The 26,557-nt window shown below is 45.0% G+C and overlaps 1 protein-coding gene across 6 annotated transcripts in view; it reads left to right on the top strand.

The window, feature by feature from the left end:
* LOC138282379 (Y+L amino acid transporter 2-like) overlaps window positions 1-26,557 on the top strand; it is a 588,082-nt gene that overhangs the window by 251,397 nt on the left and 310,128 nt on the right. The gene's annotated exons all lie outside the window — the stretch shown is intronic.

The raw sequence follows: 26,557 nt of genomic DNA, 5'->3' as shown, positions 1-26,557 counted from the left end.
ATCCTCCACTCAAACACCTATTACCTTGCAATCGCACAGAAATACCTCTCACCCTGCATTTAGGGCCTGATTTAGAGTTCAGCAGGCAGGTTACTCCATCACAAATGTGACAGGTAACCCGTCCGCCCTATTACAAGTGCCATTACATGTCATGCGCTTGTAATACGGTAGATGGGATATCCGCCACAGGGTGACTGAGTAGCCTGTCCGCTGAACTGTAAATCAGGCCCTTAGACAGAAACTCCTATCACCCTGCACTCACACAGGGGCATCTTTCAACCTACGCTGATACTGTATTCACTTTGCATTCAGAGATTCTGTTCAACCTGCACTTCAATAAAGAAATTGTTTATCCAGCACTCACAAAAGCAACCCTTTCATCCTGCTCTCATACTGGAACACCACTCGTCCTACACCCACACAGACACACTTCTCACCCTGCTCACACATTCAACCACTCCTGCTCTTACAGAGATGCACCACTCACAGAAACACTTCTCACCATGCACTCACACAGAAACACCTCAAACTACACACGCACATCTCAAACTGCACTAAACACAGACACAGCCTGTATTCATAGTGAAACACTCTTAAGCCTGGTACCCTTTCCTGTTGATCTCAAGGTTACCTGATATGCTTGTCTGTTTATTTGTCGAGTGCCCTAACTGGTGGTGCTGCTTAATTAAAAGGCTCTGTTTCCTGCTGACCTCAAGGCCGCCTGGTGGGCTTGCTTGTATTTTATTTGTTTTGTTGTCACCTGATTAAAGGCCTCCACTCTTGTTGGAAATGTCCCTTTCCACAGGGTCATCCGCAGACTTTTTGCCTTCCCCCTCCTTGTTTCCTTACCTTGTTTTTGTTGGTTTTATGATTCTCTGGCACTTTACCACTGCTGATCAGTGCTAAACGGTAGGTGCTCTGTACTCTAAACATGGTAACCTTGGCTTCGCCACAAATGGCACATTTAATTTACTTGTAAGTCCCTAGTAAAGTGAACTGTGTGCGCCCAGGGACTGTGAATTTGGTCCTAAAAATGTAAGGAGAAGGTGTATGTAGCTGATAAAGGAGCCATGATTCTTGGTTGCACATATAACGGAACTGGGGATAAAAATTGATCCATGTGTTAATCCACTAGTATATTCTGTGCATATTGAGGAGATGGGAAGTAAAAGAGTTTGTGACAAGTAATATGAATGTGAAAATTTGAAACAAGACTATCCTGATGTATTTTGTCATCAGGTGGGAAGGATGCAAGGATTTAAGCATAAAATGATCATGCGTGTCGACACCACTCCCATAAGACAAACTCAGGAATGTAACGATAAGCTATCTGGAGAAAGTGAAGGTGCATTTTGCAGGATCTAAATGATAAAGAAGTAATTGAACCATATAAAGTATGACTGTTTCTCGGGTGGTTATTTCTCTTAAAGCTAATGGATATTTGTATTTGTGCGTAGACTTGAGATGCCTAAATGATGCAATGTGGGTTGACACATTTCCTCTTCCCAATCTGCAAAAATTAACATCATCAATAAGAGGTGCCACTATGGCCCATATTTATACTTTTATAGAGTCACATTTTTGCCACTTTTTAACGCAAAAGCAGCGCAAACTTACAAAATAATAGAATTTTGTAAGTTTGCGCTGCTTTTGCATCAAAAAATGACTCAAATGCGGCACAAAAAAAGTATAAATATGGGCCTATGTTTTTAAAAATTGACCTTAAAAGCGTTTACCGTCAACCTGAATTAGAAAAAGAGTTGAGGCATTGTACGGCTTTTATAACTCCTGAAGGCATGTGTCAATATTGTAGAATGACTTTTGGTTTGGCAAGTGCGTCTGCTGTTTTCCAAAGAGATGGCTAGAATTTCATATGGAACAACAGCAGCAAAAGTTTTCCAGGATGATATTTTATTTTTTGGTCAATACAAGGGTTCCCATAATGAAGCTTTACATTTGGTCATGTTAGCGCTTAGAAACAATGGGTTGACTGTAAAAAAAAATGTTTTTTTGGGAGGCAGCAAGTGGAACATCTAGGGAATGTAATCTCTAAAGAATGGATCCAGCCTAAAGTCAATCATGTTGAGGCTATCCTGGGAGCACCAGAGCCAAAAAATAAGGAGGAGCTAATGTCATTTTGGGGCCTTGCAGAATTTTATTCATGTTTCTTGAAGAACTATGGGCCATATTTATACTTTTTGACGCAAAACTGCGCTAACGCAGTTTTGCGCCAAAAAAATTAGCGCCGGCTAACGCCATTCTGAAGCACCATGCGGGTGCCGTATTTATTCAATGACGTTAGCCGGCGTTAGCCGCCGGCGCTGTCTGGTGTGCGTTAAAAAAAACGAAGTACACCAGGCAGCGCCGGCGTAGGGGGAAAATGGCGTATGGGCGTCCACAAATGGTGCAAGTCAGGCTGAGGCAAAAAAAAATCGCCTCAACCCGATTTGCGCCATTTTTTTACGACGCCCATCCCCCATTGAAATGACTCCTGTCTTAGCAAAGACAGGAGTCATGCCCCCTTGCCCAATGGCCATGCCCAGGGGACTACTGTCCCCTGGGCATGGTCATTGGGCATAGTGGCATGTAGGGGGGCACAAATCAGGCCCCCCTATGCCACAAAAAAAATTAAAAAAAATACTTACCTGGACTTACCTTAATGTCCCTGGGGTGGGTCCCTCCATCCTTGGGTGTCCTCTTGGGGTGGGCAAGGGTGGCAGGGGGTGTCCCTGGGGGCAGGGGAGGGTACCTCTGGGCTCATTCTGAGCCCACAGGTCCCTTAACGCCTGCCCTGACCCAGGCGCTAAAATCCGGCGCTAATGCGGGTTTTTTAGACCCGCCCACTCCCGGGCGTCATTTTTGCCTGGGAGTATAAATACGACGCATATGCATCGGAGTCATTTCTTAAGACGGGAACGCCTACCTTGCATATCATTAACGCAAGGAAGGTGTTCACGCAAAAAAATGACGCTAACTCCATGAACTTTGGTGCTAGATGCGTCTAACGCCAAAGTATAAATATGGAGTTAGTTTTGCGTCGAATTTGCGTCGAAAAAAACGACGCAAATTCGGCGCAAACGGAGTATAAATATGCCCCTATGCATCCAAAGTCAAACTTACGGATCTTGTTAAATAAAATTGCAAAATTTACATGGACAGATGATCAGGTGACATTTTTTAATGCAATCAAAAAGGAAATATCCTCAGCAGCTTATTTGAAATCTTTTGTAAGGGAGACTGAATGCATATTATCTGTAGCTACAAGCAGTTGGTGTGCTGGTACCACAAAATAACAAGTGATACATGCATTGTGGCATATGCATCTCGTACTTTAACTGAAGCTGAGTGGAATTGCTCAACTATCGAGAAATAATTATTGGCGGCAGTAGAATGATTTTGAATGTACGTGTGGGGGGAAAATGTTCAAAATAGATACTGACCACAAACCATTGGTTAACATATTGAAACCAGAAGGGGGAAACAGTTTAACACCAAGATTGCAAGACTTGCGTCAGAGTTACAAATGTTCCATTATGAGAATAAGTATGTACCAGGTAAAGATAATACCATTGCTGATGGCTTATCAAGGTTACCTAGTAATCGAGCCGATGAAACAGGTAATGATGATGAATGTGAAGTAGCAATTACTTATGAAGATATGTAAATAATACTAGTGATGGAGAGCAGGAATTAACAGAAAGTATGTGGTTGCGAGAAATAGAGAAGGATGTCATTTTGGAGACAGTGAACGGGTAGGTGGTTGGCCCAAAGAAGAAAAACTTGCAAGTAGATTGTAGCGTGTTTTGGAATATCAGGGATGAATTGTCTGTGTGCAGTGCTATAGTCTTAAGAGGGGATAGAATTGTACCTCCGGATGGAGCACATGAGTGTATTATAAAGATTAAACATTAAGGACATTTTGGTGGCCAGGTGTTGATGATATGGTGGATCAATAGGTAAGAAAATGTGAAGCATGTAATGCAAGTGACAAAGTAGTTGAACACACCGCTAACAATGGTAGAATTACCAGAAGGACCATGGCAAAATGTAGCCATTGATTTCATGGGAGCTTTTTCCACATGATCGTTCAAAGAAACTTATGCCATAGTTAGGTTTGATTACTATTCTAATCGGCCAGAGGTGAGGATAGTAAATAGTGTAATTCCGGATGTGGTAGTTGAGTTCTTAGAAGATATATTTTTATGTGAAAGCCTTCTGGAAGTTTTGGTTTTGAATAATTGAGTGCAACTGACTTCTAGTAAGATGCAGAGACTTTTGAAGGAGTCAAGTATTAAGCATGTGAGAACATCACCCTGGAGGTAATGGTCAGGTTGAACGATTTAATAGGGTGGTAAAGGAAGCCATCCAAATAGCTATTGCATCTGGGTTGTCATGGAAAAAGGTGTTGCAGGAAAGATTCCTATCATACAGTTTCTCCTCATTCTTTCACAGGTAAAACACCATTTGAATTGCTGAAAGGAATAAAAACATCTGCTAAATTGGTTCCTTGGTGGTTAAAGAGGAAGAATGAGAAATGTAGTATTTTGGAATAAAACCAGGATATGAGAAGGAGAGTAGGAGTTTTACAAGAAAGTACCAAAATACTAAGGTATAGTGAAACCAGGCCAGTGCTGAACGTTGGACAATATGTACGAGTAAAGAACCCAAGATTTGTTGAAAAGCATGATGCTAAGTGGTCTGAACCATTAAGAATAAAGAAGGTGTTGGTTAGTGCTGCAGAGTTATAGGATGGTAAAAGGTGGAATTTGTGGCATCTGAGTTTGTGTGGTGCAAAGGAGGGTAGTACTAAATCTGGTTATGGTTCTAAGTCTGAGGTGGGTGGCGTCAGTGGTTATCTGTTGGGGAAAGAGATGATTGTGGATGGAGATAGAGGTCGTGTTGCAGAAGGAGAGAGTATTCATACAGTTGGAGAAGGAAATGAGTCAATAAGAAGTGAGAATGAATGACAGGGTGCTAAAATGAGTAGTGAGACTTGAAAGGAAGAGAATGTATGGAGGGGTGTAAGGGTGAGGAAAATTCTGGTTCGTTTTGAAGATTACCATTTGGTTAATTATTCATCCATCCCGTAAGACACAGAGCTGTTATGAATTCGGGGTATTGTTATCTAATTATGATCCTGATTAGGGCCCACAACATAACATTGGTGAAAGAGAATTATTGAAATACTTTACCTCACCGCAAACTTTCAGCCCAAATTCCACCCGCTCCAACATCACAGACAGATGGAGTGCCCTCCAGCACCTTACCTAACAGAAGACTGTCAGACTGTGTGGTGTAAGCTGCTGCAGCTGCTGTGAGACAGTTCGGCCCTGCCCGGGAGGATGGCGCCATGGGCGATGAGGAGCCGTGAGAGGCTGAATGAGTGACAGGAAAGTTATGTGAACATCCCACGATGTCAACCACCACGTCCTATGCTACCAATTGAGGAGGGGGATCACCTTCCAGGAAAGAAGAGAGGAGGTGCTGAGAAGGTAACCATCCAGTCCTCAGAGCAGTGCCCTGGTACCCGAAAGGGAAAAGAAAGTGCCAACCAGAGTCATCACCTCGCCCTTCTCCACTGTTCCTTGAAGTTCTGCAGAGTGAAACAAACCCCACACACTATGACTGTCTCCTAGACACAGTTTGATGGAAATTGTTTTGCAGACTAAGGAGAACAGGATGCCTGCACTGCAACCCCCTCATTACTACATAGTTCTCGCTCCAGCCCTTGTCCTGCTGGACTGCATTAGAAGAGGAGCAAACCAATACTAATGCTATTTGTCCTTAACTCCAGCCACAGCTGGCAAAGCGTGCCAACTGCAAAGGAGCAGAGCACTCCAACTCTGCTTCTGCCCCGATGAAGGAGAGGAGGCACCACTAGAGCCATCCAGATTACCAGGTACAGCTAACAGACCGACACTCAACCAAGAGCCTAAATCTCACACCTTCTCACAACCAGGAACCCCTTAGATGCCTTACTGATGGTCCAAGTGTGCCATGCGGATATGACCCCAGACAGCATGAGGCCCAGACAAAGCGAGGCTGGACTGAAAGGAGGATGGGAGCACGCTGCACCTGAGACCATGCTCTAGACATCGGGGCCCTGTCATCCTGCACCCTCAAGTCTCACTGTGCCACAACCAATTACCATATATGACGACTGCACATTCAAGGCACAAGCATTGCACCATCAGGACAACGTGAGGAAGAACCACATCTCCCCACTGCTGCATTCTTCTGTCCACAGAGCGGGGGCTCCAAGAATATCCCTTATAAGGTAACATCTAACACGTGGCCTGAAGCCACATTGATCCAGGTGAAAAAGGGGAAAGAAGTGGATCAGTGCCTACCCGGATTACCACAAACAATAAGCCCAACACCCTAAGGCCCATCATCCTGGCTACAGGGACAGTTGATCACTGAGATGCCCTTTTGGCTGTTTCCCAAAGACGATGAACACCTGTGCACCTAGAAGAAAGCAAAGAGACTTGAGCATCTTGAAGTCTCACCAGCATTAGTCAAGAAGACAGTGTATGTGCCAAAAAAATGGAAAGAAAAAAAAAAGAGTATGACCAGCTGGTTCACATTGGTAAACCTGACAGGCACCCCTGCGCAGAATCATCGAAGAGAAGGTGGGATCAGGCCTGTGAGTGCATCTACTGACACATGCAAGTTACCAAAGTAGAGTGACGACTACCTGGCAAAAGCCCAGTGGAAGAACCAAGAGTTAGCCACATACATGTGCGAACGAGTCTGCACCACAAGCTTCCCAGCACAAATGTACAAAGAGTCCCCGGCTGCCTACTGAACCATGGCATCCATGCCAAAAGATGCAGATCCCCTCACAAGTGAAAGAAGTAGAGTACCACCTCCTCACAGAGTCACCATGCTGCAAAAGCCATTTGATCCCCTTCATTCCAACCGTTGACAAACCAAGGAAGAATACTTACAACCATGAAGGCCAGTTGTGTACATCAGGTTCACCTACTGGTAACACCATCCTGCAGTCACATGCATCATTGCTACTATTTGTGGATTAATTTACAATCAATGTGGAATCTGACTACTTTGAAGTATCAAAAGTCATGGCTTGCCCAAGACAGTCGAAAGCATCAATCGACCAACGATATCCTGATCCTGTTGTCTGTAGTACACCTTGACCATGATCCAGTCGCCCCTTCGGTTGCATGAGTAGCTAGGCAGTGACTTCTTGATGGTTTTGCAGTGGCCCACACATGGCACACATGCACGGGCAGTCTAATTGTCAAGAAGTCGGAAGGGCCTCCCCAGGCCAAAGATGTACTCAACTCTGCTCCACTGACAGAAACCTGGAGGTGAAAGGGCCTCACAGTAAGACCTCAGAAAATCCTTTACGAATTTTCAAGTCCACACTAGTCTGCCTTCAGAGAGTCAAGCAACAGCACAAAAGCAAGCTTTGTAGCAGACTCCTACAACACTCCAGAATGCACCCTGTTGAACTTTTGACACTAACCACATACTTTCCCAAGCATCAGCAGGGTGGACCAAAGCTATACTGCAGGAAGTTGGCTCTATATATACTATTTCAAAGTAAGAAATAGTGTGCACAGAGTCCAAGGGCTCCCCTTAGAGGTAAGATAGTGGCAAAAGTAGATAATTCTAATGCTCTATTTTGTGGTAGTGTGGTCGAGCATTAGGCTTATCAGAGGGTAGTGTTAAGCATTTGTTGTACACACACAGGCAATAAATGAGGAACACACACTCAAAGACTTACTCCAGGCCCATAGGTTTTAATATTGAAAAATATATTTTTTTAGTTTATTTTGAGAACCACAGGTTCAAGATTTACAATTAATTCTTAGATACTTTAGGAACTTTGAATGAAAACAATATCATGTACAGTCTTTGTAAAAATTGCAATAAGCTATTTTCAAAGTGGACACTGCAAAAATCAACAGTTCCTGGGGGAGGTAAATAAAGGTTAGTTTTGAAGTTAAGTAAAACACTTTCAAGTCTTAAGTTTGGGGCATAGGCAGCCCACCGTTGAGGGCTCAAGGCAACCCCAAAGTTACCACACCAGCAGCTCAGGGCCGGTCAGGTGCAGAGGTCAAAGAGGTGCCCAAAACACATAGGCGCCTATGGGGAACAGGGGTGCTCCGGTTCCAGTCTGCCAGCAGGTAAGTACTTGCGTCCTCGGGGGGCAGACCAGGGGGGTTTTGTAGAACACCGGGGGGACATGAGAAGGCACACAAAGTACACCCTCAACGGCACAGGGGCGGCCAGGTGCAGTGAGCAAAGCAGGCGTCGGGTTTTAGATTGAAAACAATGGAGGGACCTTGGGGTCACTCTAGCGATGCAGGCAGGCACGGGGGCTTCTCGGGACAGCCACCACCTGGGCTAGACAGAGGGTCGCCTGGGGGTCACTTCTGCGTTGAAGTTCGGTTCCTTCAGGTCCTGGGGGCTGCGGCTGCGGTGTTGGTTGCAGGCGTCTGGTCTCTTGTTCCAGGCAGTCATGTCAGAGGGTGCCTCTGAATTCTCTCTGCAGGCGTCGCTGTGTGGGGTCAGGGGGGCCGTCTCTGGCTACTCACGGGCTCGCAGTCACCAGGGAGTCCTCCCGGAGGTGTTTATTTTCTGCAGGTCGAACCGGGAGCTTCGGGTGCAGAGTGTGAAGTCTCACGCTTCCGCGGGAAACGTGAACTCTTTGGATGTTGCTTCTTTTTTGCCAAGAAGTTGCAGGTTTCGAACAGGGCCAAGGTCACAGGAGTTTCTTGGTCCTGTAGTCCAGGGCAGTCCTCTGAGCCTTCAGAGGTCGCTGGTCCCCGTCGGATGCGTTGCTGGAGCAGGTTTTTGAAGTTGGAGACAGGCCGGTAGGGCTGGGACCAAATCAGTTGTCGTCTTCCTCCTTCTCTGCAGGCTTGTAGGTCAGCAGTCCTTCTTCTTTCTTCAGGTTCCAGGAATCTGATTTCCTCGGATCTGGGGAGCCCCTAAATACTGAATTTAGGGGTGTGTTTAGGTCTGGGAGGGCAGTAGCCAATGGCTACTGTCCTTGAGGGTGGCTACACCCTCTTTGTGCCTCTTCCCTGTGGGGAGGGGGGCACATCCCTAATCCTATTGGGGGAATCCTCCAAACTCAAGATGGAGGATTTCTCAAGGCAGGGTTCACCTCAGCTCAGGACACCTTAGGGGCTGTCCTGACTGGTGGGTGACTCCTACTTGTTTTTCTCATTATCTCCTCCAGCCTTGCCGCCAAACGTGGGGGCAGTGGCCAGAGGGGCGAGTATCTCCACTAGCTGGGATGCCCTGGGGTGCTGTAACAAAAGGGGTGAGCCTTTGAGGCTCACCGCCAGGTGTTACAGTTCCTGCAGGGGGAGGTGTGAAGCACCTCCACCCAGTACAGGCTTTGTTCCTGACCACAGAGTGACAAAGACACTCTCCCCATGTGGCCAGCAACATGTCTAGTGTGTGGCAGGCTGGCAGGAACTGGTCAGCCTACACTAGAAGTCGGGTATGTTTTCAGGGGGCACCTCTAAGATGCCCTCTGGGTGTATTTACAATAAATTGCACACTGGCATCAGTGTGCATTTATTGTGCTGAGAAGTTTGATACCAAACTTCCCAGTTTTCAGTGTAGCCATTATGGAACTGTGGAGTTCGTGTTTGACAAACTCCCAGACCATATACTCTTGCACTACCCTGCACTTACAATGCCTAAGGTTTTGCTTAGACACTGTAGGGGCATAGTGCTCATGCACATATGCCCTCACCTGTGGTATAGTGCACCTGCCATAGGGCTGTAAGGCCTGCTAGAGGGGTGACTTATCTATGTCACAGGCAGTGTGAGGTTGGCATGGCACTGTGAGGGGAGTGCCATGTCGACTTAGCCATTTTCTCCCCACCAGTGAAACAGTGTGCATGTGCTGAGTGAGGGGTCCCCAGGGTGGCATAAGACATGCAACAGCCCTTAGAGACCTTCCCTGGCATCAGGGCCCTTGATACCAGGGGTACCAGTTACGAGGGACTTACCTGAGTGCCAGGGTTGTGCCAATTGTGGAGACAAAGGTACAGTTTAGGGAAAGAGCACTGGTGCTGGGGCCTGGTTAGCAGAGTCCAAGCACACTTTCAAATCATAACTTAGCATCAGCAAAGGCAAAACGTTAGGGGGTAACCATGCCAAGGAGGCATTTCCTTACATATACCTTTTGGACTTGACACCAGCAGCTATGCTGTCAGATGATCTCATGATCTTTGCTTATGTTTGTGCCTTGATTCATCTCAGGTTAAACTATGAGTGCGAGCGGAGATGTCTCAGTTGTCTACTCAGTGGTCTACTTGTTTGCTGATGTCTTCCTGATTGACTCTAGAGATCCTGAGGGCTGACCCCACATCCATCGTCACAGGCGTCACCAGTAAAGTGACCCTGTTAATAGCAGTACCTGGGAGCACCAGACTGGGACAAGTTACATCAAGTACATCTTGTGCCTGTGTTATTTATTTATCTAGCTTGTGGGCCTAGTGTCTACAAAATAATAAGCCATAGGCTCAGGCAGACAAACAGCCTCTTTATCACAGCCCACTCTATTTACGTTCCTGTTCATTATAATACGTGCCTCCGGTACTAAAACATATTAACCCTTAGAGCCCAGTTATATGATTCTACAAAGGAGAAAAATTGAGCATCTTACAGTACATACTGTGGGATTCCTTTTGTAACCATTTTATTGCAGTATAAGCTACCATGCCTCATACTTGAGGTGTAGTACATGCCAGGTAAGGCAGATGGGTGCATGTGGCGTGAAGGCACGACAGACTCGAACTTTGATAACTAGTAACTCTAGCTCAATTCCCTTGGACCAGATAATTCTCGCCTCAGTGCCTAATCTAATTAATGGGTCCCACTTTGTAACTCTGGACAATAGCTTGCTTAATCTCCACAATGGCCCTCACAGCACTGTCCAAGAGTGGGCGCCTCACAGGGAAAAGCCAGGAGGGGTTCCACAGCAACATGCATACAGTGCCTTGAGACCCTAACAGGTGAGTAGTGTGCTATACAAGTGCAAAGTTTACAGGAAGATCGTGCCATCAGGGAGAAGAGATGTTGAACTTATGACCCTACAAACAATTTTCACATGCCTCTGAACATGATTGCATTTTTCAGTGTGCGACAGGAAGCATGTTTTGTAAAAGAAAGCAGAAAGCTTGCTTATTTACACTCCACGAACCAGTCTCAAGGGCAGCTGAAGCGTGTGCGGAGGGCCTCTGTGGGGCGTTATTTACTGAATCAAAATCGCATGTTGTGTATGAAAATAGAGGGAACTAGAATACCTCGCAAAACACAAATTACTTCCGCCAACAAATTTAATATTAGCAGTAAAGGAGCCTGTATTAAATCCATACAGCCTCTCAACACTGGGAGAGCATAGTGGCTACAAATTGGTTAGTGAAAGGAAGACATCTAGGAAACCCAATTCAATTATAAACTGTATACCGTTTTCTAGAAGAAATTGCAAAGTTACCTTACTCATTGTGCTTCAGCATTCCCTGGCCAGTACGGACTTTATTTCCATACTACTACAGGAGAGACTAGATTATTTGCTACTCGCAGGGCTGTATGATTGGGGTGTGTCATATTTTCAGACAATCACATTGGCATATCATTTTACAGTATATATTATATGACAAGCAGGATGCATGAGGTGGAATTAAGGGACATTGGAAAGGGAGAGGAACATGGATGGATATGAATACTAAGGGCTTCATTTATTAGGAAATATAACTGTGACAAGCTGCGTCATTTCCAAAATGCAGGGATGCGCAGTTTTTACAAAAATACAGTGCATCCCTATGCTTACTCCTGCACCGGTGCTAAATCAGCTGCCCAGCAGCAATGCAGGCACCCTTGCGCAATGGCACAAGGATGCCTGCGTTACAGAGATGATAGTTTATGTGCAGGAAGGGACTCCATCCTGCACATAAACAATCACTAATGGTGATTTGCTCCTTCTATGTGTGCTGCAGGATGCACACATAGAAAGAGCAAAAAACAAGGAGAAAGAAAAATATTTCTTCTTGTTGTGCCATTCTAACACCACCCCCAGGGTGGCATTAGTTGTTGGTGCTACCTCAGGTTTAAGATTTCTCGTAAATCTGGGGCAGCATCAAAAAGCTATGGGTGTTGCGTAGGTACACCCACATCAACACCCATTGCACGCCCCTTTGCCACAGTAAACTGCATGGGGCGGCCCATATGTACAAGGATGTAATAAGCCACGAAAAGTGGCTTAACGCCGATGTGTAAATATGGATCAGAGCACAGCACCACCAAAGTGTCATTAAAAGCGTTGCTCCGGTGGCACAGGGGCCTCGTAAATGAGGCCCTAATTAAGAGAAAACACAGGGCCATATTTATACTTTTTGACGCAAAACTGCGCTAACGCAGTTTTGCGCCAAAAAAATTAGCGCCGGCTAACGCCATTCTGAAGCGCCATGCGGGCGCCGTATTTATTCAATGACGTTAGCCGCCGCCGCTGTCTGGTGTGCGTTAAAAAAAACGACGTACACCAGGCAGTGCCGGCGCAGGGGGAAAATGGCGTATGGGCGTCCACAAATGGTGCAAGTCAGGCTGAGGCAAAAAAATTGCCACAACCCGATTTGCACCATTTTTTTACGACGCCCATCCCCCATTGAAATGACTCCTGTCTTAGCAAAGACAGGAGTCATGCCCCCTTGCCCAATGGCCATGCCCAGGGGACTTCTGTCCCCTGGGCATGGTCATTGGGCATAGTGGCATGTAGGGGGGCACAAATCAGGCCCCCATATGCCACAAAAAAAAAATTAAAAAAAATACTTACCTGGACTTACCTTAATGTCCCTGGGGTGGGTCCCTGGGGGCAGGGGAGGGCACCTCTGGGCTCATTCTGAGCACACGGGTCCCTTAACGCCTGCCCTGACCCAGGCGCTAAAATCCGGCGCTAATGCGGGTTTTTTAGACCCGCCCACTCCCGGGCGTCATTGTTGCCCGGGAGTATAAATACGACGCATATGCATCGGAGTCATTTTTTAAGACGGGAACGCCTACCTTGCATATCATTAACGCAAGGAAGGTGTTCACGCAAAAAAATGACGTTAACTCCATGAACTTTGGCGCTAGACGCGTCTAACGCCAAAGTATAAATATGGAGTTAGTTTTGCGTCGAATTTGCGTCGAAAAAAACGACGCAAATTCGGCACAAACGGAGTATAAATATGCCCCACAATGTTTTGTAAAATAACCAAGATCTTTGAAAACTTTCAAAACAGAGAGCATGCGTGCGTTTTTGTCTGTGCGCATGTAAAGATTTCTGGTGAATTTAAACAGACACCTCACACTACCAGAATGAAAGCACCTGTACCCAACTATTTATCACAAAACACAAAATACATTTATTAGGGGGATGTAACACCCCAAACAGCCCCCCGAAGCTACTGAGTATTTTACCTGATTGATGGGCTTTCTGTTGTGCCGGCTTCGATCGACATACATGTTGATACCATCAGATAAACAGTGCTTAATTTGAGCTAGTGGGGACCCACCAGCACACATTTTTTGTGACCAGCACATATTTTTCCTCATCAGACATTTACTGAGAGTAAGAGGCAAAAACTCATAAGGGGGAAAGAAAGAAGAAGAAAAAGATGGAAAATCTGCCACAAAAGGACAAATCAGGACCCTGCAATGGCGAGATAAAGAGGGAGGGAGGGAGGGTCTAGTTGTGGATTAAAGAGGTATGAAGTGGATTCAAGATTATGTCTCCTTCGTATTTGTCACTGACATTTAAAATAACTGTCTGTATGCTTGAAAAACCTATTTCGAATGAATTTCCAGGCCTTTCCAGTTCAAGCTGGGAAATGCTCTAAAATAATTTAGAAGGCTGACCATACCAGATCAATCAAGTCTCATTCTATGAATTACTAGTTTTGATACCATAATTTTCCAAGGTGCGCACAAACACACACACACACACACACACGTGCATACACACACTCATTCACATCTGAAATACTGAAAAATGCAGACCGCATTAGTATGTAAATTTGGTGGCATTTCATACAGTGCTCCATGTAGGCATGCACATTCCAAAATCTGTTAATGGCTACAAATCCACACGTGAAATAAGTGTAGGGGTTTTGTAACAATAGCTTAGTATCCAGAAACCCACCAACTGGTGATGCAGTATTAGTTGCTACAGAGATATTTTGAAGATCGATGTTGCTGAAGCACTCCTGCAAAGGTTAAAATTAGACATCTCATGGTAGCTACCAGGGGGTAGACTGATTATGCCAGTTCAGTGCTTCGGACTTCTCATTATTGGTGTGCTCCTGTGATCGTGTGTGGGAGAAAAACAATGGGACAGTCAGTGTTTGTTTCTGTATTGTCATGTGTGTCCTATTTCTCATAAAGCTGACTGGTGTGGCCTTCTTCTGCATTCTGTATCACCTGCGTTGTCATCAATTTCTCTTGTGGCACCAAAGAGGTGATCAACCCTCATAATGTCATGACTCGAGTAAAGGTCAGGAAGTTGCACAAAACGTTAGACCAGACAAGGAATAAGAACATCCATACAGAAGAAAAGATCTAGATAGAGGCATGGAGGCTGCGGAATACCAAGCTGTGGTAGCTGGGGTTGGGATACAGGGGGCGAGTCATCCAGGTGAGACAGGAAAGATCAATCAGAACAAACAAATGGCTACATCCATGGCAATTTAAGCAGCCGTGTAGCGGAAATAAGTTGCTTTGCAACTACTTGGCTGTGTGGATCCTGTTCATTCAGTTTGCCCATCGTTCATGCCTTCCCTGCCCCTTTTCTTTTGTTCTCCTTGCTTTTCCTTAATGCATGACCCATGAGGAAGTCTTCTACGTCAGGTTAGGCCTTCTACATCTGACCTACATTAAAAGTCATCCTCACTGAGAGCATCTCTTGGTGCTCTCGAGCTTAGAGAAGGTTTCTTGGTTGGCACATCTTGGTTTGTACCAAAGCTTCTTGTCGGAGCATCAGGTGAGACTACGGGGACTGTGCTTGCTCAGCATTGTTATATATGTTAAAACGACATTCAATAATTAAAATCATCTGTTACATTCATATAGTATTCAAATACATAAATTATTTCCTATTTAAAACAAAAACGAGTTAAAAATCTAAAATCTATTGATGTTGCATTTCGGTGGAAGTAGATATGGTTCACACCACGTTCATCTGGACATATTTTAAAACAAAGATGTGTTTGAAATGGCAGTTCTGTGTAAAGATTCACTATGGCTAAAAAAAGGAACTGAGTACTCAACTTTCCACTTTAGTGATTGGCTTGCCTGATCAGAAGACGGTGGCCATTGTCAATGAGACTCCGCTGGCTAGTCGAGCAGACACAGTCCAGGCTATGTATAATTTCCTTATTGAAAGTGAGGAACGGAGAACTGAGCTCCCTTTTTTAAATAAGAAGTGGATTGAAAAACGGCATTACAGTGAGAAAGAGAATGACTTTATAAAGGTTTTGAATTTCCAAAAGAGAAGGTGATTTTCACTTGTTGCTGTGACTAACCTTGCCCCTTTTGGTGACTCTCATTCTATTGAGGGCTGCTGAAAGGACCGCCACTCTGCTGGACTGCTGCTCTGAAGGACTGCAGCTCTGCTGTGTTGACCTGCTGCCTTCTTGCCTGGGTGAGAAGGACTTGACCTGCAACTATGAGCCCAGACCCCAGAGTGTCTCCAAGGGCTAGTTGGCTGGCCTCCTGATCAGCAGCCTCAGTGACATAACAGACTTCCAGTCTCCCTGAATCTAGCACCTGAACTCTGCCATCTATGAATCCTGCTCTCCCAAGCGGTGGCTCTTGGAATCAGGTCTGAATTTTCTTCAGCCATACCCAGCTGTAGTTCTCATCGGAACTGATGCAAAGTGATGCAGAGCCTTGCCGTACAGCTGCCAGACACATCGGAATCAACGCTGAGCGACAACAAGCCCTGCAGCACGCCTTACCGCAGAGCTGCAAGCTCATTGCAACAAATGCAAAGTGAGCAAGGCCCTGCCAAACTTCCCTTGCAAAGCGATGCCAAGCCCCATAAAGCCTTACCTTACTGCTTCTTTGGAATTGACGATGAACAACATAAAGCAACACAGCACAGACCGCACCCCAGCATTTAAGGTACTGTGTTTAGTGGAGCTAAGTGGGTCCCTGTAGCCAGTAGATGCTCCATTGCAGTTGGCCTGAACTTGTGACTGTGAGAAATTGAGATGTTGTTTGACTGGGGTGTGAGCCTTGGTCAAGCAATAACCACACTTCCTTGCAGGATGAACCACAAAAAGTCACTAAATTAACGTCTGCTTAAACCTAGGGAGCTTGGCACAAAAATCAGTCAGGTTTAACTTGGAGGCAATGTGCAAAGTATTTATACAGCACACAAACAGTAATAAAGTGAAAAACCAACACATGAAAAATTCCAAACCAATTTAGAAAAATAGTGTACATTTTTATAAATTATTTGACACCAAAACAACAAAACTCCAATCAGCAGTACCAGAGCTATGAATTTTTCACATTTTAAGTGAAATCTAGCTCCTAAAAGATCAAAGCGCCAACTGCACACATCTAGTCGCATGAGACGGGGTCAAATTCAAAAGTTAAGGACGACCACGATGGAGTGCAGTTCGGATATAAGAAGTGGATTGGGCCTGGTCAGTGCTTACCTTTGGACTCAGAAAAAGTTTAGAAGAAAAATGTCCGAATTTTTTTCCGAAGATGTTCAGCAGGACAAGGCTGCGGGAGTGTGTGGGAGGGAGTGTCATTGTCAGATGGCCTTGGAGCAAAGCTGCTGTGAAGATTTTTCCCTTTGAACTTAGTTGCTGAAATGGAAGTCTTTAATCTCCAGTGGGACGAGGCAGAGGGCAGTATCCGAAGGCAGTTCAACAAGGTTGGATACCCCTTTGGTAAAAGACTGCTGGAAAGTGAATTGCTGGTGCGGACAAGAACATAGTGGGAGGAGCGGCACAATCAATTCGACCTCCTCAGACAAATACGCAAACAGGTTTGTCCCTGTCTCCTCCTAGTTCTCAGAGCACTTTTTGGCCAAATTAGCACAGCAGAACACAGCAGCAGGCGGTCCTCTGAGAGCCCTTCTCCAGATCCAGTAGTGACCTGGAAAGTGGGTCTGAATGTCCTATTTTTTATACTGTAGTGCCCTTCTCCTGGAAGGTGAGAGAAGCTTCTGGGAAAAAGGTTCTTTGGAGTGCTGGAATTTTCTGACCCCGCTCCCCTGGATCTACGCTGGCAGCAGTGACAAATAAGATTGTTAGACCTTTTGTGTGGAGACGGGTCACAGCCTATTCAGGTGCATGTAGGTAAGTGCTCAGCTCCGCCCCCCCCCCCCCCCATCCTGCCAGTTTATGGACCATAGAGGCACATCTAATCCCTCTATTGTGTGACTTTTTGGAAGGAATTCACAAAATCTAACAGCTACACCCAGTCATGTGACCCAAGACATGCTGATTGGCAGAAAGGGCTAAGGGCAGGAAAATGCTAACTTTGTAAAAGTGACATTTACCATTAAAGAGGATTTGTCATTACAATTCCATAGGTAACAAACATGATATATCTACCTCCTCTCAATTAGGAATTACGGCTTATTAAATGTAAAAAGGAATCCCTAATGTGATCCTATGGAAGGGGTAGGCCTCACAGAAGTGAAAAAAGAATTTGAGAGTTGTTCACTACCAGCACATGCAAAACTCAAAAGTACATGTCCCAAACTTTAATTACATAGCTCCCTGCCCTTTGGGTTACCTAGGGCCTACCTGTGGGTGATCTATATGTAATAAAAGGGGACTTTAAGGCATGGCAAGGGGGTTTAAATGCCTTGTTGACATGGCAGTGTGACACTGCACTCAGACTGCAATGGCAGGCCTGGGAAACGTTTTAAAGGACTACTTAGGCAGGTGGCACAATGTGTGCTGCAGGGTCACTTGTAGCATTTAGGTTACAGGCTCTTGGTAGATGGCATAAACTGTTTGCAGGACTTACAAGTAAACAAAATATGTCAATTATGTATATGCCAACTATACCATGTTTACGGGATCAAGCACAAGCACTTTAGCACTGGTCAGCAGTGGTAAAGAGCACAGCGAACTAAGCCCAACAGAAACAAAATTCCAGCAAGAATTGGAGGCAAGTAGGCATGAGGTTTGCGGGAAGACCATCCTAGGGATGACCGGTTTAACAGTGAATGTGTCCCGGTCCAGCCTGACCAGATAACCAGAGTTGGCGCTTTGTTCCTTTTGGTGCTATTTTGACAAAACCTTTAAAATTGCAGGTCTTCGGTTCTACTGATTGGATTTTTGTCGTTTTGGTCTTGTTTCATTTACTAAAAATGACTCTAATTTCGAACTTGGAGCGGAAAACATTTTGTGTGATTTTTCACTTTTAATGATGTTTGAGGTGTTGCACATATACTTTACTTTTAAGTTAAGCTTGACTGTTCTGTGACAAGCCACCAAAGGGTTGAGCACAGGTTAATTTAGGGTTGGCTTATCTCACCTTGACAAGGATTGTGGTTGCTGCTTGACCAGGGCTCACACCCTAGTAAACCAACAACCCAATTTCTAACAGCCACTATGTAACAAAAACGTCTGGCAGTGTTCATACCTAATACGTGCACTAATTCACATTTTGTGCGGCTACTGTGGGCTTAGTCCTGATACAAAAGGGACTGTGTCCTGACAATCATACCGACATATGTCAACAGTTGGAAAGCACTAGTGTGACATCAGATTTCTTTGCCTTGATTTCTTTTCTGCTTTCATCTGGAGGTAGCTGGATCCTCTACTTACTTTTTACAAGAGTTCTAGAAAGAAGTCTGAAGCTTCATCAATGAGGCCTCATCAAAGTATTTTTGCCAGCACTGGGTACTGCAGCCTGCAACCCCCTTCATCTCAGTTTTTTTCTGTGTGGCTTCCGTGCCTTACTCTATGTAGTGATTGTCTCTCCTCTGCCAGCTCCAGCCGTGGAGTTTAGGGCCCATTTTAAAGCTGTAAGGTGTTCTCGAGTAGATGCGTTAGGAACAGGGACTGATGGGGTTCTTGTGTGTGACGAAGCTCAGTGAAAATAAGTGTTTACTTATTGTTTTTGAGGAGTGTAGAGTGTAGTTGAAACATTCCTTTTAACAGGATAGCAAACTATAGAACCTTTAAGCAAGTTCGACATTAATCAGGAAGAAAAGACTATCCGTGTTACACAGTGCACCATGAGTTAAGGTCATAGAGTTAAGATTCTTTCTCCCTCATTTAGAAGTATGTAAAAGAGTGCTTTTGTACTACGAGTTCCTGTACTCATAAACGCTTCTGTATATCGGCACCCTTGAGCCTTTGTCTCATTCCTCATACCCTATAGTCAAACTGAACAGGAGTTGTCATTGTCTCATTTAAATATCCATCGCACTGAAGCAGTTTAGTCATGCCAACAGTAAGATCACGTGGCCTGTGATTGCAGTGAAAGAGCAGGGCACGAATGGCTTATTTCTTATTTAAAACTGACAGTAACTAACAGAAGCTCATAAATTTATTAAATCTAAAAGTGCACCATTGTTAACCCACACTTTTTTCCAATTTATGTAAAAATGTTTACGTAGAAAAGTAATTCATATCGCTCAACTCGGTACTCAGGTCACAGCGAAAAGTATCAAATAAATTTGGGGTTTCACAGGGATGGCCATTATTGCCGAACTCTGTTCCGTTTAAATCACATTGGCTCTGAATTTGGGCGTGCTGGGGTTAATCACACATTTCAACTTGAACGCTTCCAGGCATAAGATTTCTGCACGCACTTCGGCTCCATTCAGTTGCTGGTTGGACTAAGTGGAGGTAAGCAGGGATTTCTGTGTAAGCCTAAATGTGTGAGTAAAACGGATTTTTCAAGTGTGGAAGAAAACAGGTATTATCTACAGTTAACATTTGCCCCCCTCGAAAGGGGGCTTGTGCCTCTGTCTTTTATCGTTGACGTGATTGTGTAGATTGTAAGCAGTTTATGGTTTGAGAAATGTTTTAATGTATTAATAAGAAGTTGCTCTCTGACAGAAAATACAATTAAAAACGTATCAATGAAGCCGTTCTTATCACAGAACTATTGTCTGGTGCTTAAAACACACGCATGATGTAATTTATAGGCCTCCCTCTCACATGGATAATTACTACTTATATCATTTAATGTCGCCGTACTGTTAGAAATAGCGATTTCGGTGCTCATGGTTAGACATCTGTTCCGGGATACGACACGGAGGCACGATTACATGAAGTTATATGAAGTTGTCTGCACATAAACAAGATTATCAGCTGTAAAGCAGTTCCTGTGTGAGCAGTTATGTCATGGACGCTCTTGGTAATAAACACTTTACACATTAATCGTTTGTAATTAAACGAATCAGCAAAAAAGAAGTCTTGAGTAAGCAAGAGAGAGGATGGGAAACTGGAAGGAAGGGAGAAAATGAACAAGTACGGAGTATAAAAGAGTAATGAGGTAAACATTGTGTAACAGATGGACCAAAAGTTGTGGTTTTGGCACAATACCCAATCCTAAAACTTCCTCGTCCCAGTCATTACAAAATGATGTAGCCCACCTCAGACAGGAATCTAACACACAAGTATTTTTTCTTTGTCCATGATAACGATAAAGACTCCCCCTTCCTCTGCCACCTTATATTTCTATTCCGGTCGTCCAGAGCTACTGCTAATTTGTATTAATGTACTTGTTAGAACCCCTTTGCGAGGGTGATGGGGAACTCAGAGGCTACTGGGCCCAACCGTGATATTTGAGGACATTTACTCCTGATGTACTGGGGCCCATGTACTATGGATCCCACTCGAAGGGGTCAAGTAGCCCTTCCACACTTGAGTCTCAGTGGTAGCAGTGGTAGTACAGTCAAAGCTCCCATGGGGGTGGGGGGATTACAGGGCAGGGATTAGGATACAGGTCTGTGGACACGACTCATAACTCAAAGTGCGAACAGTATGGACAATAATCAATGTACATCCAAATACTTACCTTTATAAGAAAAAGTAATATTTCATTTCTGTCCATACCCAAAGAGATGCGACATTCAAATGCAATAACACAATCACTCTTGAAGTCAGGGATCTAGTAGTTGTCAGGCGACTTCTTGTCCCGCCCTCCTTCATGTAATGTGTTCAAGGTTATTCCCCATTCGCTGGTGGCCGCATCAGGGCATGCAAACTATTAACTCGTACTCGTTCCTTTTTGACTCTTCAAGTTTTCAGTCAAAAGTGTTTCGGGTGCCACAGCATCTTCAGCAGTAAATATCCTTCCTGGGACTACAAAGGCTCTAGTTTAATTCTTACCCGGTTCTGTAGCATGGATGTGTTTAGGGACACATTTATACTATGTTTGTGCCAAATTTGCATCGTTTTTTTAATGCAAATTCAGCACAAACTTAACTCCATATTCATATTTTGATGCTAGATACGTCTAGCGTCAAAATACTGGAGTTAGCACCATTTTTTGGAAGCGCGCACCTACCTTGTGTCAATGAGATGCAAGGTAAGCGTTCCCATCTTGCTATCCCCATAGCCCCATATTTATCCCCCACTAAAATGACGCACGGGTGAGAGGAGGGGCTTAATAATGGTATAGGCTCAAAGTGCTGACCCTAAGCCTCAGGAACACCCCCACCCACACCAGAGGGACAACAGAGGATTGAGGACCCCATCTCAGGAAACTATGATAAGTATAGGTAAGTATTTAAAAATCAATTAAGTGCCATTGGTGCCCCGACATGGGACCCCATGAATGGCACTGGGTGCAGTGGCCATGCCCAGGGCACCCTGGTCCCCTGTGCTGGCCACTGGGGAGAGGGCATGGCCCCTTTCTTTTCTAAGACAGTAATCGTGTGGTATGGAAGGTTTTGCTTCACGAAATGACACTAGGCTGATTAGAAGGATTTTATTTAGCCTCTAACCAGCCTAGTGTCATTTTTTGAGGCAAAACTCCCTTCCTCCGTACCGCCACCCCCCACCCGGCTAACATCATTTTTTTCTGATGCTAGCCCACCCTGAGCGCCGGCTTGCAGGATTTCATAAATTTGGCACCCAGCTGGCGCTTTGGAATGACACAAGTCACACTATACATTTTGCCGCAAAACTGCATTTGCACAGTTTTGACGCAAATAGTATAAATATGCCCCTTAGTGTTGTAGCAGGTGTCCTGAGCATGGGCATACATGAGATCATATCCTGCTAGGTGAAGTTGGGCTGCAATACATGTGGCAGCTTCAGCCGGTTGCAGGCTCACTCTCCAGTTTGCCACGGCTGCTCTCCCCAGCGATCGAAAGAGCTTCCAATTCACAGTAATGCAGTAAGCCAAGTGCTCTTCAGTGGGGGGGGGGCGGAGATTTAGTCCTTTGGCTCCTGACAAGAGCCCAGCAAGCGTGCGTCATCCTCCTCTGGGTTCTTCTGGTCCACTAGGGTCAGTTAGGGCAGATCATTTGATTTGGCTAGACCTGCCAGTCACAGCCTCACACCAGTCCTGGGCAACAACCCTAAGTCTTTAATGGTTTGCTCTTGACAGCCTCTCCTGGCACATGGGGTTGGTGTGGTACCTTCTGAGTGCAGTGCAAACTCCTCAGGTGTGATTACCCATACCATGGTGGTCCCTCCCGGCATACACCGCTCAAGCGTTCATGAGGCCTGGCATGCTGGTCACACAACTTCTTGACCGGTGGCCCCCTCTGGCACATGAGGTCACTGCAATGAGGCCGTGTGGGTTTGGTGCCCACCACACAGCATCCAATACTTGGCTCAGTCAACAGTGGCCCTCTCCTGGCATACAGGGGTTGCCAAAAACAATCTTGCACACAAGCTACAGCCCAATCAGTGCACAGCTGAACCATCACACTTCGCACATGGAGTCCTCACAGTTCTGTTCCCCACTGGACTTTGTTCCCTCCAATGCTTTCCTTTTCCTCACAGGTCTTGGCAAGCAGGCATGGTCTGGTGCTCCAAGTTCCTGGGCTGGTGGTCGTGGTTTCCCTGGGTGATGTCCCTTCACCCAGAGAAGAGACTAGCAGGGCTTGGGCCCCAGTCTTGGTCACAGGCCGAAGTCTTGCAGAGCTTCACCTTCTCACACAGCCCATCTGACTGCTTGGGAGATGACACATGTTTTGTAACACAACATCCCCTTTGTATAGTTCTTCTCCTGACACCAAGTGTGATTTAGGGTCTGTGTCTTTGAAGTTTTATGTTGATGTTCTGCTTCTTTTGAAGTGGGCATGTCTCATGTTTATCTTTCTTCATGAAAGATGTTGTTTACAGAAGGCAGATCTCCAAAGCTGATTGTCCACAACACAATTAATGGAAGTGACCAGAGTTCACACCTCAGTGTCAGGTACAGTGATATGTGCATCCAAAGGTTAATGCCAGACCCCAGACCTACTCTTCATGATTCTCATATTACCCTCATCTCCCTTCCTGCAATGAATTCGGGCCTCTTCCTTGTGATCTATTGCTGAATCAAATTGCAGTCTTTTGAAATGTAACAGGAGTCTTTTTGTATTCCCTCCAGTGTGTCCTCACCTCGCTCACAGGAATGCACCAATACACAAATCTGTCTGAGGGGATTCCTCTCTTCCACTATGGATGTGCCTCACAACTCATCTCCCTTCTTGGATTGTATGTCATGCACCACACCTACACCCAGCACATGCTGTCCCTGTGCTTCACTGCACAGCATTATATTTCTCATATAATGTATACTTTTCAGGCATACATACACCCACTACATGTACTAACCACACATGCACTGAACAATACTGCTCCATCGTTGTACTGTACTGTTCCCAGTTACACACACAACCAACGCAGAGTCACTACTCCTGTGCTGTGCATCACTCCATATCTACCTGATGGAAGCAAAGGGTGAGTTAAGCACACAGCAGCGGATCTTTTATGAAATTGCGTGAGACTGTTTTACTCACTCTAGTGACAGAGCGTTAAAGGTCCTGTTAACCACTGCTGATCACTACATGGTATGCTGCCTCCACCGCACTCATGCTGGTTAGCTCCTGGTGAAGGCAGTAGGCTTTCACCACTATGAGGGTAGGGCTTTGGAGGCCCCTCCTGGTCCAGCAAGACCACAATCTATACGACAGGTGTATGGCACATCTGCATGACCTGTGGTTGCCTATGACAAAAAAATCTGTATTACGGTTGCAGAAAACTGTACAGTTGGACACTCCTAGCAGCAATGCACATCTTTACAATGCAGAGGACTTTTCCATCCCAGCAGTACTTACGCTAAGCGAACAAGGTGAATTACTGTTCCGCCACATTCATGCTCCCCGTTTATGTGTGATGTCTGGGGTGGGAAGCACAATTCAGTGCTGCGTGGGTTAGCCAATCAGGAGTGGGAGTTCTAGCGGTTGTCCTGGGCTTAGCAAAGTGTGCCTCAGTACGTCTCATACTGGGGAGCCTGCAGGCTGGTTCCTCAGTCATCAAGTCTTGTTCTTCCTTTTACTTGCTGGCTGACCCTTATGAATAGGATGTTGTGGCTCTTAGCACAACTTACTTTCTGGAAAGATTGATGCCATACCTTAAGGGAGCAAGTGCTTGCATTGAACCAATCTAATCAATGTAAAGTGCTACCCATTCGGTCACACATTAATGCTCGGGAAAGTGCAATCAAAGTTCAAAAAGTTCAAAGCCAGACTTTTGTAATGGAGTCTCAAAAACATACAAAGTAAGTACAGAATTACCAAAGGTGAGTTGAAGCGTCAAATAAAGTTTAAGCGCAGTAACATGCGACATACTAAAACCTCAGTAGCAGCAATATAGAAAAAAGAAACAATGGGCCCCATTCACTAAGGTAAACTTAGAAGTTTGGTCTAAATTTTGATCAAACGACTAAATTTATGACTTTGGGAATTCACAAAGGGCATTTACAAGTAGTATCTTTAAGGTTCGCACTCAGGGAAGCAGCAGTGCTACAGAGCAGCCCGACTAGGTGCAGGAATGGAGGATTTTCTTTGATGACAGTGTGACAAAGGAAACCCCGCTTCTAGAGATTGATGAGGCCTCCCCTGACAGTCGCAGGGAGATGAATAGAGGACACACGTAGGAATTAGTCTTACCTCTGCATGCGAGATATAACAGAGATGCAATAGACAGAAGGGGTTTGAAGACGGTTTGCCCTGAAGAAGGCCGGAGGATGAACGCCTTGAGTAATAGTTTTTCTGGCAGGTACATCCCGGACAGCTGAAACGTTGGCAGAATAAACCAGGTTTTGGGATCCATCATAGATCCATTTCACACCGTGATCACCCTCAGGATAGAAGGGAGTACATTTGTTTTAATCCTATCCAGCATCATACCTAATGTATCCAATACACTGGTACCCTAATGACAAGCAGACACTTTATAAGGATCTCCCTGCCCCAGGAGGAGCCCGTTCTTTCCTGGGACTACGGTTGAGACCGCCGGGTTAGTACTATCTCAACCTGGCAGGTTGGACTAGATGATGATGAAGCATCCCACTATTAAGTGGGTGAGGCTTTTCCATCCATAAAGGGGAGACCCTCCAGAGTAGGGTATAAACACAAGATAATAAGTAGGAATCAGAAGGGACTCAAGAGTGGAAGAAAGCTTCCTCCCCATTTAGGTGATTTTCTGTTGCAAACATCTGCCTTTACCTTTGTTAATCGGGCCCTATATTTGGTGCTCAGAATCCAAGCTTCGATTCTCCTGCCTAACCATTGAATCTATATAGGTCTAACTGCTCTAATAAGCTATAGGAAACCCCACTAATTCTCTAGTTTAAGGCAATGAAGAATGAACTGAAGTGTCAGCACTACAGACACCTAAGTAGAAGTTTCTGTAAGAGAGATGTGTATAGCATAAAGCCACATCAGCCAAAGCAAGGGGAAACAAAGGTCTGTACCTCCCTAAGTCACTAAGAGTCTGCTCTAGAGAAAGAGTAAAGGGGATCTGGATCTCTTACTGGCTAAGACACTCCTATCCCACCAAAATTCAGACAGTTGACGTCACAGCTAGTAACTTTCCATGGTCTGTACATGATTGTGAATGGTAACTTCTCATTAGGGTTCCAACTATCAATCCAAGCAACAGGACGACTTGGGATCTCTTATTTAGGAATCCAGAGGATAGTTCTTCTGCACAACTCTTCGTCCTTGGCAACCTGTCTTCCCAGAACAGCTTATCTACAACTAACAATAAGCTTTTCATTAACTGAAGACTCTGCAGACACATCTGCAAATAAAATATGCAGCAAGAGCAAAACATCCACATTGAGATTGAACATAGAAAAACATTTCAGGCTTTAACTTCAGCCAACTTGACATAGACCTCATTGAACATTCAAATAAATGGTTAAATGTGCGTGTCACATAAGTACTATCAATGGGGAATAACTATAGCAATGCCATTTAACTACATTATCATAATATTCATACATTGAATATTACTGCATACATGTGATTTGCATATGATCATTCTACATTTCAACTTCTAAGTGAAGTTCATTTCACAGCTTTCAGCTC

The sequence above is a fragment of the Pleurodeles waltl genome, chromosome 2_2, assembly GCF_031143425.1.
Source record: "Pleurodeles waltl isolate 20211129_DDA chromosome 2_2, aPleWal1.hap1.20221129, whole genome shotgun sequence".
Taxonomy (NCBI): Eukaryota; Metazoa; Chordata; class Amphibia; order Caudata; family Salamandridae; genus Pleurodeles; species Pleurodeles waltl.
The sequence above is the reverse complement of the archived record's forward strand: the minus strand, read 5'-3'. Positions and strand labels throughout refer to the sequence as shown.